The 9,733-nt window shown below is 37.7% G+C and overlaps 1 protein-coding gene across 3 annotated transcripts in view; it reads right to left on the bottom strand.

Annotated features, from left to right (window-relative positions):
- sipa1l3 (signal-induced proliferation-associated 1 like 3) overlaps positions 1-9,733 on the bottom strand; it is a 129,972-nt gene that overhangs the window by 54,062 nt on the left and 66,177 nt on the right. For 2 of the 3 annotated variants that reach the window (XM_016237008.1, XM_016237010.1), the window contains exon 2: positions 7,433-7,517. The exons of the other annotated variant lie outside the window; for it this stretch is intronic. The gene's annotated coding sequence lies outside the window, so the exon portion shown is untranslated. The remainder of the gene's footprint in view (positions 1-7,432; positions 7,518-9,733) is intronic. 3 annotated transcript variants of the gene reach the window in all.

Raw genomic sequence — 9,733 nt, forward strand, 5'->3', positions numbered from 1 at the left:
GGGCTGAAATGCAGGGCTCTAGCTCTGATCTAGCACACAGAAAACGATTTGACAGAAAATGTATCAGAAGAGATGAAAGAAAGATAGTGGTCATCTAAGCAATTCGGAAAAAGAGGCGGCTTTTCTGCATTAGGTATGTTTTTTTTTTTGTTTTTGTTTTTTTACTTTTTATACAGCATGTTCATTCTAAAATTATTTTTTAATGTAGAATATGTGTTACATAAATACATGAAATGTAGAACATATAACATAAACTCCACCTATGATTTTGCTGTTACTCCTTTCGAGCCGAATTTCACAAAATTATTTATGGGGAGTAGAATTATTTATTTATTTCAATGAATGTAATCGATTAGATATCATAATATTTAGGCTTTAATATTATAAATCAGGTTGGTTTGTATTGGTGACGTAATATGTAAATGATATGTGTGCGGCCCGCGAGACTTGCATTTGGACCATAGTGCGGCTCGGTGGAAAAAAAGGTTGAGAACCACTGGTCTAGATAGTCAGCTCATGAACATTCCAAAATCCAACTGAATGTGTTATAGGTAGGGGCCCTATGATTTCCGTGATGCAAAAAAAGCACACGGAATCATGGAATCCAGTCATAAAAATAGAATTTACCATATAATATACCATATACCAACTAGATCCTAGTGAACTGGCAAATTACAGACCCATCTCTAATCTTCCTTTTATGTCTAAAATTTTAGAAAAAGTTGTGTCTGCTCAATTGTGCTCCTTCCTGCAAAAAAATGATCTACTATTGTCATTTTGCATTATTGACACTATTTTCCTAATTAATGCTGTTCAGTTGCTTTGTCACAATCTGTATTGTTAAAAGCGCTATATAAATAAAGGTGACTTGACTTGACTTGATATAATGCGGAATGTCACGGAATTTGCCAAACTTTGAATGAATAAATCAAAAGCACACAAACTTGTGTCTGTGATTATTAAGCCACAAAAAGACTATTTAAATATGAACCCTGCATGTTCTATATTTCAGTTTTTCTTTAATAAATCTGCAAAAATGTCAACAATTCTGTGTTTTTCTGTCAATATGGGGTGCTGTGTGTACATTAATGAGGAAAAAAAATTAACAAATGATTTTAGCAAATGGCTGCAATATAACAAAGAGTGAACAATATAAGGGGGTCTGAATACTTTCCGTACCCACTGTATATATATAAATAAAATTAAAAAAAATGTTTGACTAATATGGGTGGTATACTAAACTTATATACCAAAAAGTGTTGTATCCCACTGTATTGCATAGATAGGTATAACATATGAATAACAACTGAATAAGCCAAATACAAATAAGCCAAATACAAATCTTCATGATCTCACACACACCTGTTTACTGTACACACACAAAATTTTACTGTTTTAATTTCTAGTACAACCCTCTTTCCTTAGCTCAAGTATGCAAACCTCTTTGCCACATGCACTGGAATATGTATTACATTGCAAGTTAAATTTTCCAATGAAAATGGCAACATGATTGTTTTATAAAGTATGCGTTCATATGTGCTTCATTTTCACTGGAGGAAACAGCTGTGGTGTGATGAGGGGTGAGCGCAGTGAAAACTTTACAGTATAGATGTGGAACCGATTGCTCCCCCATGATATTTTTTAAACCGTATTTATGTCAAAGAACTGCGCAGCTGCAGATATTATAACAATCTATCAATAAACACACACCTTGTCCTCTGTTTCTTGCTCTGCGCGGCCGCGGTCTGCGGATTGAAAAAGAACGCGCTGAAAGATGGGGAGGAGCTGATCGAAGTCTGCCACCGTTTTCAGATGAAATTTAAAGGGGACTGAGGCGATCACGAATTCGTGTACAGTTTATGGAGCTAATCGCAAAATTTTTAAGGGGGTTGAGTAGTCATTTTAGGTGGGCTATAGCCCCCCTAAAAATGGCCTAGCGACGCCCATGTTCTACATGTCTCTGTGTGAATGAATGGCACAGATTCACGGTTTCATTTACTACACACATACTGAAGCATGTGACGCTCACAGTGTTTTCAGCCTCTGCAGTCATGAACATCATCTCCAGAGTTGCTCTGAGAGTCACTTCATGAGTATTTTACCATTTCATTTGAGAAAATTATCCTAGCATATAAAAACCATCATACCATATAAAAACAAAAACTTAAAAGTCTACACCGCAACCCGTCAAAATAAAAGTTCAGTTTAACTTGAAGAAAGTGACTGAAATATATGACTTATAATAATAGTACTACTACTATTAATAAAATTATTATTAAACATGATTTTTTTTAAAGGAATAATCACAATTTTCTTCCACATTTTGTTTGCCAAAATTTTTTTTTTAATTTTCATTTGATTAAAAGATAAATTAATGTTTTATGCCTTCCCTTATTTACCAGAAAAATGTAAATACAAAACACACATTACTGAAATAAAGAAAATAAATTAAATCGTTTTTTATAAAATCAATTAATTAGAGATGCTTTTGATTATTAAATTTAATCCAGAAAGTTAAAATGGAAAACACAGAATTTGGTAAAAATAAACCAGAATGAGAGATAAAAAATAAAACGTATATTTAATAGGACCATAAAAATTAAACTTTGGTAAACTTTTAATAAATTCCTGTTAAATTGTGTAAGTTTCATGATTTAAAATAACTAGACATGCTTTTTGATGCTTTTTTTGAGAGTCCAGAAAAATTCAAACGGAATCCAAAAAAATGTAAATGGAAAAAAAGGAATTTGGGAAAAAATAAAATGGATTTCATAGGGCCCTATTTATAGGACACTGGGTAGTTATAGGAACTTAGTTAAATGAAGAAGCCAAGAACTAAATGTTCTCCTTGGGCCATTTTCTTGGTTGCTTTCGCACTGCCAGTAAGAACTCTGAAGTAACACAAGCCGGCCAACAACGTCAACAACTGGAGAATGGAGGATGCTGTGATCGGAGCTGTGTTTCTGTTGTGTGTAATGGGAATCGTGATAATGGATATGGAATGACGATGTATAAGTTGTGTGACATAAATGCTGTTAACATTAGCTTTCTGTATATGTTTATGTCTTGTACCACTTTAAAGGTGGGGTATGTATTTTTTCAAAAACGCTTTAGAAAACTGAGTCGGGCCGAGTACCAAAAACAAACTTGTAGCCAATCAGCAGTAAGGGGCGTGTCTACTCATGATGCGCAGGAGAGAGCGCTCAGTGCACAGGACGGACATTAGCCGAGTGACAGAAAGATGTGTCATCCGTGTCATCACCGGACGCGACAGTTGTCCGCAACAGCTAAAGTCAATCTACACTGGATGCAACAAATGTGACTAAGGCTGTCAAAATGGCTGAAAAACTAAATTCGAATTTCGTACTTAAATATTATCAATATTCGAATTATATTCGAATTTAAAAGGCATAATTTCAATTAGGGGGGAAAAAAGCTTTTGGCTTCTCTCCTGAGGCCACAAGGGGGCGCATCGAACAAAATATTATGCACGTTTCTTCAAAGCATAATAAAATAACACGACTATCTTTGAAAAAAGTGAAAAAACCTTATATAATTAATAAAGTTGCTTAATTACAGCATGTACAGCATCTTGCATGCATGTATAGTTTAATACAAAGGACCGAAAACCAATCACAAAGAGTACTTTCTTCATCTAAAAACTTGAGATGCAGTGGGATGGGGAAAAACCGCCATAAAGTCTTGAGACATGTTTTTAAAAAGTTGAACTTACTTTAATTTTACATGGCTTTCTAAACATGCGGCTCTCTTGTGAGACGCGAGTGTAACGGTGATAGATGTCCCTCTAGAAAATGTGATAAATATGCGCTCTGTGTGAACAGCTTGGTTTCGGTTTTGACGTAAACAACATCATATCAGCATTGATTGACATTGATTTCTGCAATATTTTGAATGAACAACGTAGCAGCGCTGCATCTAGTGGGTTCAACTGGATAGGCTAACAAAAGCATTAAAATGCAATGACACTTACATCGTCGTCGCATTTCGTGCACCACTGATAAGGCTGCCTGATGCATAACTAAAATTCGAATGCAATGTTTTTGCATTATAATGTGGATTTTTATTTTAAATTCGATGAATATTCGAAATTCGAATTTTTTTTTGACAGCCCTAAAAGCGACCGTTGAAAATTATTTGAAATTTGTGTCAATACGTCATAAATAGAACGCAGCAGCAGTTTTGCTTTGTTTCACAGAACTAATCGTTGCCTGGGTTGCATACGTATGTGTGGGGCGGAGCTATCAAAATAGGGGTGATACCCTTTTGGGGTAGGGGCGTGTTTGTTTTGGTGATTTGAAATATCAACATTGGCTACCAGAAATCACTTACCCCACCTTTAAAATACTGTTCCATGTTTAATGGGTGCTATTTCGTATGGCATGCATTCGACCAATTAACGTACAACTATGTCAATGGTGCTGGGTAAGACCCTACTGAAGTAGAAGCAAATTTAGTTTCTCCCAAAAAATTTTCCTAGAACTAAATTCATTTCCAGTTCCTGAAACTTCCTTCATTGGTACTAGAAACAATGAAAAGGTTCCTCTGGTACGAAAGCCCCTATGATAGATTCCAACATGCCAATGTTACAATATTTTGAGCCTGAAAATAAAAATGCCACTAAAATCACTTGAGATTTGAAAAAAAAATTAAAAATCATCAACCGTCAACCTCATTAACCAACTAGTTGGTTGGTGGATGTCCTGACCCATCTGTAATAGGCCCTAGTATCCAATTCCGTCATACTAACACCACAAAATTATGATCTCAGGAGGCCAGCGGGTTACTAGGAAATGCCCATGTGTGCCATCTGGCTGGCATGTGATCAAATAGTGCACAGGTGTTCAGGTTTGTGAATGTGACAGTCAAAGCAAGAGAACATGTGTAATCTGAGAGTCCTAAGCACATGGCTAAGACAAACAGGATTAGTATTATTATAAAACAGGGTGACAACTATCCACATTGTACCTGACGGCGATAAAATTAAGTACTGACCAATTTATTTAACCATCCAAGCAATACACACATGACCTTGTAAGCCATATAAACACCTAATCACGTTTAAGACAACTTGGTAGTATTCACACATGATTGGCCAGGAAACCAGAATCTCAGGATTTTTGGAAGACTCCAGAAGGTGAACAAGAAAAAATAAGAGGAGTAGGAAGTGAATTCTGCTCAAGGGCAACAAAACTTGAAACACCAGTTTGTCCTCAGGGCTCCTAAATGCAGCAGTACAAACACACGCATAGACACGCTTTGTTCAGGTCATTCAGAGACGAGCCATTACCACACCACACAAACACACAACACGGCAGAGGAAAAACAGGTCAGCAAACAAATCAAGTATTGAAACAAACAGATGAGGCTGCAGGCTGAAAATCTCCCAGGTGAGGCATCAGGGAGTGGCCTTCTGTCTGTTTATCTCTTCAACAGTACCCTTATAGCAATAAACATCTCTTATGCGCAACTGAAGGAAAAGCTGTAACGTTTTCACACTAGCTGTCAGGACCTCGTAAGACGCCTACTTAGACAGCATTTTTATGTTTCATAGGCCTCTTCAAACATTCAAGATGAACATTCAAATTTAATGGTCTTAAATGATGCCTAAAAGTGTATTGCCTCTAGGTATTGAGTGTCAAATTGAACAGTAAATGATGCTTAAAAACGGCATCTAGGTAGTGAGCTCACTAGGCCTTGACTTCGAAACAGAGCGTTGAATAGATAGACCATCTCAATCATTCCAACAAGTGCAGAATTCCAAACTGAACATTCTAAAATAGAAACGGATATGTAAAATCAAACATATAGAACTAAACATGTAGATTTGAACATTACAACATGTCAATGGTGTTCAAAAATGTTGCCTAGGTAGGGAGGGAGTCATTTCACTAAGTTGCAAATTGAATCAAACAAGTCAAATCAAACATTTCAACATGCCTTTGGTGCTCAAACATCTTTAAGTCTGAAACCAAACATGCTGAATCGAACATGTCAATCATTCCAACATGTCTATTTATGACATGTTATGCCATTTAGGTAGCAAGGGTCAAATCAAACATGCCAAATTCAATGTTCCAACATGTCTATGTTACTAAAAAATGCTGTCTAGATGGTCAGCTCAATAAATTTTGAGTGTCAAATATATTGAATTTCAAATTGAACATTTCAATATCATATCGAATGTGTTGAATCAAATATGTTGAACTGAACAATTCCAACAAGTCAATGTTACAACACTGCAAAAAATGGCTTATCTTACTTAGTATTTTTGTCTTGTCAAAATATCAAAAAATTCTTAAATCAAGATACTTTTACTAGATAAGCAAAAGGACATACAGTATATATTTAGTCTTGATTCCAGGTGGGGAAAAAACTAAATTAAGTGCATTTTGCTTTAAAAAAGTAAAATGATCTGCCAGTGGGGTAAGTAAAATACTCTTGTTTATATTTAGCCCTACAAATAGCCCTTGTTATTCTTAAATTTGACATTTAAATTTTTACACCAGACATATATATCGGTTCAAAATATCGGTTATCGGTCTACTTGAACTGTAATAATCGGTATCGGCCCTGAAAAACACATACTGGTCGACACCTAGTCAAATATTTCAAACTGAACATTCCAAAATTGAGTTAAATGTGTTGAATCAAAGATGTGTAACTGAACGTGCTAATAATGCTCAAGGTGCTGTTTAGGCAATAAAATTACCCCCCAAAAAACTGAACATGTAAATTTAAACATTACAAAATGTCTACGATGTTCAAAAATGTTGTCTACGTAGTCAGCTTACCCAGTTGAATGTTGAATCAAACAAGTCAAACCAAATGTTCCAATGTGTTTATGCTGCTCATGCCATCTAGCTCACCAGGTTTTAAATATTAAATCGAAAATAATGAATCAATCATTTCAAAGAGGACATTCCAAAATGTAACCAAAAATGCTGTACTGAGCACTAAAGTAGCACTAAGTAGTCAGCTCAGTGACTAGTTTTTGAGCGTTTAATCGAACATGCTGAATAAAACATTTCAAATTGAATGCCAATGATGCTCAAAACTGCTGTCTTTGCAGTAAGCTTACTAGAATAAGGTTACTAGGTTTTGAACCTGGATCTGAACATGTCAGCTTGAATGTTACATGTTTATGATTCAGCATCTTGTCTATGATCAAAATTGTTTCCTAGGTAGATAGTCAGCTCACTAAGTTTTGAGGGTCAACAAATCAAATGTTCCAACATGCCTATGATGCTCAAACAATCCAACAATATAGATTTAGAGTCTAAAACCAAATATGTTTAATCAGACATAGCGTCTAGGTAGTGAGCTCACTAAGTTAGGGAAAAAAAGGGAACTTGGAGTATAATGCAACACTGTGAATTCCCAGTTTTAAGTCATGTGTGAGTGAATATTTTACCAGAGAAAGTCCCAAGGAAGCCATAAGTTACGGGCCAGTCAGTTCCTTTTGTGGGCGTCACCAAGCTGTCAGAAGATGGAGTGATCTGTCAAAGAAACCAGAGTGAGCTGTTAGCATTGTTACTACCTGCTGCTATAGAAGCAGCAGCTCACCAAGCTATCATTAATTGTTATATATGTGCGTCAGCGAGCCCTGTTGAGCATCAGAAAGAGAAACACAGCAGAGAGAGAAAATGACATGGCACATGTCAAAATAATGAGCTTGATATTATGAATTACAGCTCACGAGGTGCGATACAACATCCATGTGTGAAATAACAGTAGATGCGGCGCGTGTGTGTGGCACTGCCAAACTGCAGGCATCTACCCACTGTCTCCTCAGACAATAGAGTCGAAGCAAAGCTGATGAGTATAACTGACAGCTGCTGGTCTTGCCTTCGTACCGCTAATACGGCTCGCTCTTCACACACACACAAATACAGAAGGCTTTGGAATGTCTCCTCGTAGTATGGGACATCAAAGGCAGCCTAAGCCTGATTCATAGATCATGAATTTTGGGTTTATCTATCGCACACAGATGTCGCCTGCATAGACACACGCTGTTTTGGAGGGAAAGATAGAAAGCGTGTGCGTTCCTGACCTGTTATACGCACACACACCCACATACTGAAGGGACAGGAGGAGACGCGCTCCAGCACACAAACATTCCCTGCGGCGGCAAACATTATGGCCTGACAGACTCCCGCCCATCAATACTGATCAATTCAGCTCTAGTTCCTCTCTCGACTGTCTGTGTGGAAGTCAAGTGTATGCCAGTGGATATCAGCTGGCAACGGTGTGTAACTCCTCTGGATCGCAGGCTTTGGGCGATACACACCTACGTTTAGTACACACTGGGCTTCTGACACACTCCCGATTCCATCGGTGAGAATTTACAGCCCTGATTGCCACTACAGCAAATCACATTACAGCCCAGCACTGCTTCACCATGACAACACATTACAGCATGCTCCACTTCATCCAATTAGGCCTGCCAAGTCTCAAAATACAGCACACCAAGGCGGTGGGCAGAGAAAGGGTATTTTGAGGTTATGATATGAACACAGACAGTGTTCAGTGAACAGGCCCTGGAGGTGAAATATGCATGCTTGTTTATGGCATGTATGGATGTGCAAAACTATGTTTTCAAAAACAATTAGTTGGTGGCTTCCCTGAATTAATGGTCAACTAACTGGACTTAAAGTCCTGTATAATTAGGCTGGGTTTAGGTTCATCTGACCCTGATCGGACATGTTTGAATGCCTTTACATATTCTGGTGTTGGAGTGTGACACAATGCAGTGGCACTAAAATATAAAAATCTAAAAGCAAATAAATGTGTAGATGTAAACTATATAAATCAAAATAAAAATCTAGATATACATTTATATATCCACATCTCAAAATGGCAGATATTTGGCATCGGTCGAGTATATAGATTTCAGTATATACACTGAACAAAATTATAAATGCAACACTTTTGTTTTTGCCCCCATTTTTCATGAGCTGAACTCAAAGATCTAAGACTTTTTCTATGTACGCAAAAGGCCTATTTCTCTCAAATATTCACAAATTTGTCTAAATCTGTGTTAGTGAGCACTTCTCCTTTGCCGAGATAATCCATCCACCTCACAGGTGTGTCATATCAAGATGCTCATTAGACAGCATGATTATTGCACAGGTGTGCCTTAGGCTGGCCACAATAAAAGGCCACTCTAAAATGTGCAGTTTTACTGTATTGGGGGGTCCGGGGGGTTCGTAAACCAGTCAGTATCTGGTGTGACCACCATTTGCCTCACGCAGTGCAACACATCTCCTTTGCATAGAGTTGATCAGGTTGTTAATTGTGGCCTGTGGAATGTTGGTCCACTCCTCTTCAATGGCTGTGCGAAGTTGCTGGATATTGGCAGGAACTGGAACACGCTGTCGTATACGCCGATCCAGAGCATCCCAAACATGCTCAATGGGTGACATGTCCGGTGAGTATGCTGGCCATACAAGAACTGGGATGTTTTCAGCTTCCAGGAATTGTGTACAGATCCTTGCAATTATCATGCTGCAACATGAGGTGATGGTCGTGGATGAATGGCACAACAATGGGCCTCAGGATCTCGTCACGGTATCTCTGTGCATTCAAAATGCCATCAATAAAATGCACCTGTGTTCGTTGTCCATAACATACGCCTGCTCATACCATAACCCCCCCGCCACCATGGGCCACTTGATCCACAACGTTGACATCAGCAAACCGCTCACCCACACGA

The sequence above is a fragment of the Sinocyclocheilus grahami genome, unplaced genomic scaffold, assembly GCF_001515645.1.
Source record: "Sinocyclocheilus grahami isolate Dianchi unplaced genomic scaffold, SAMN03320097.WGS_v1.1 scaffold503.1, whole genome shotgun sequence".
In the NCBI taxonomy this organism is placed as follows: domain Eukaryota; kingdom Metazoa; phylum Chordata; class Actinopteri; order Cypriniformes; family Cyprinidae; genus Sinocyclocheilus; species Sinocyclocheilus grahami.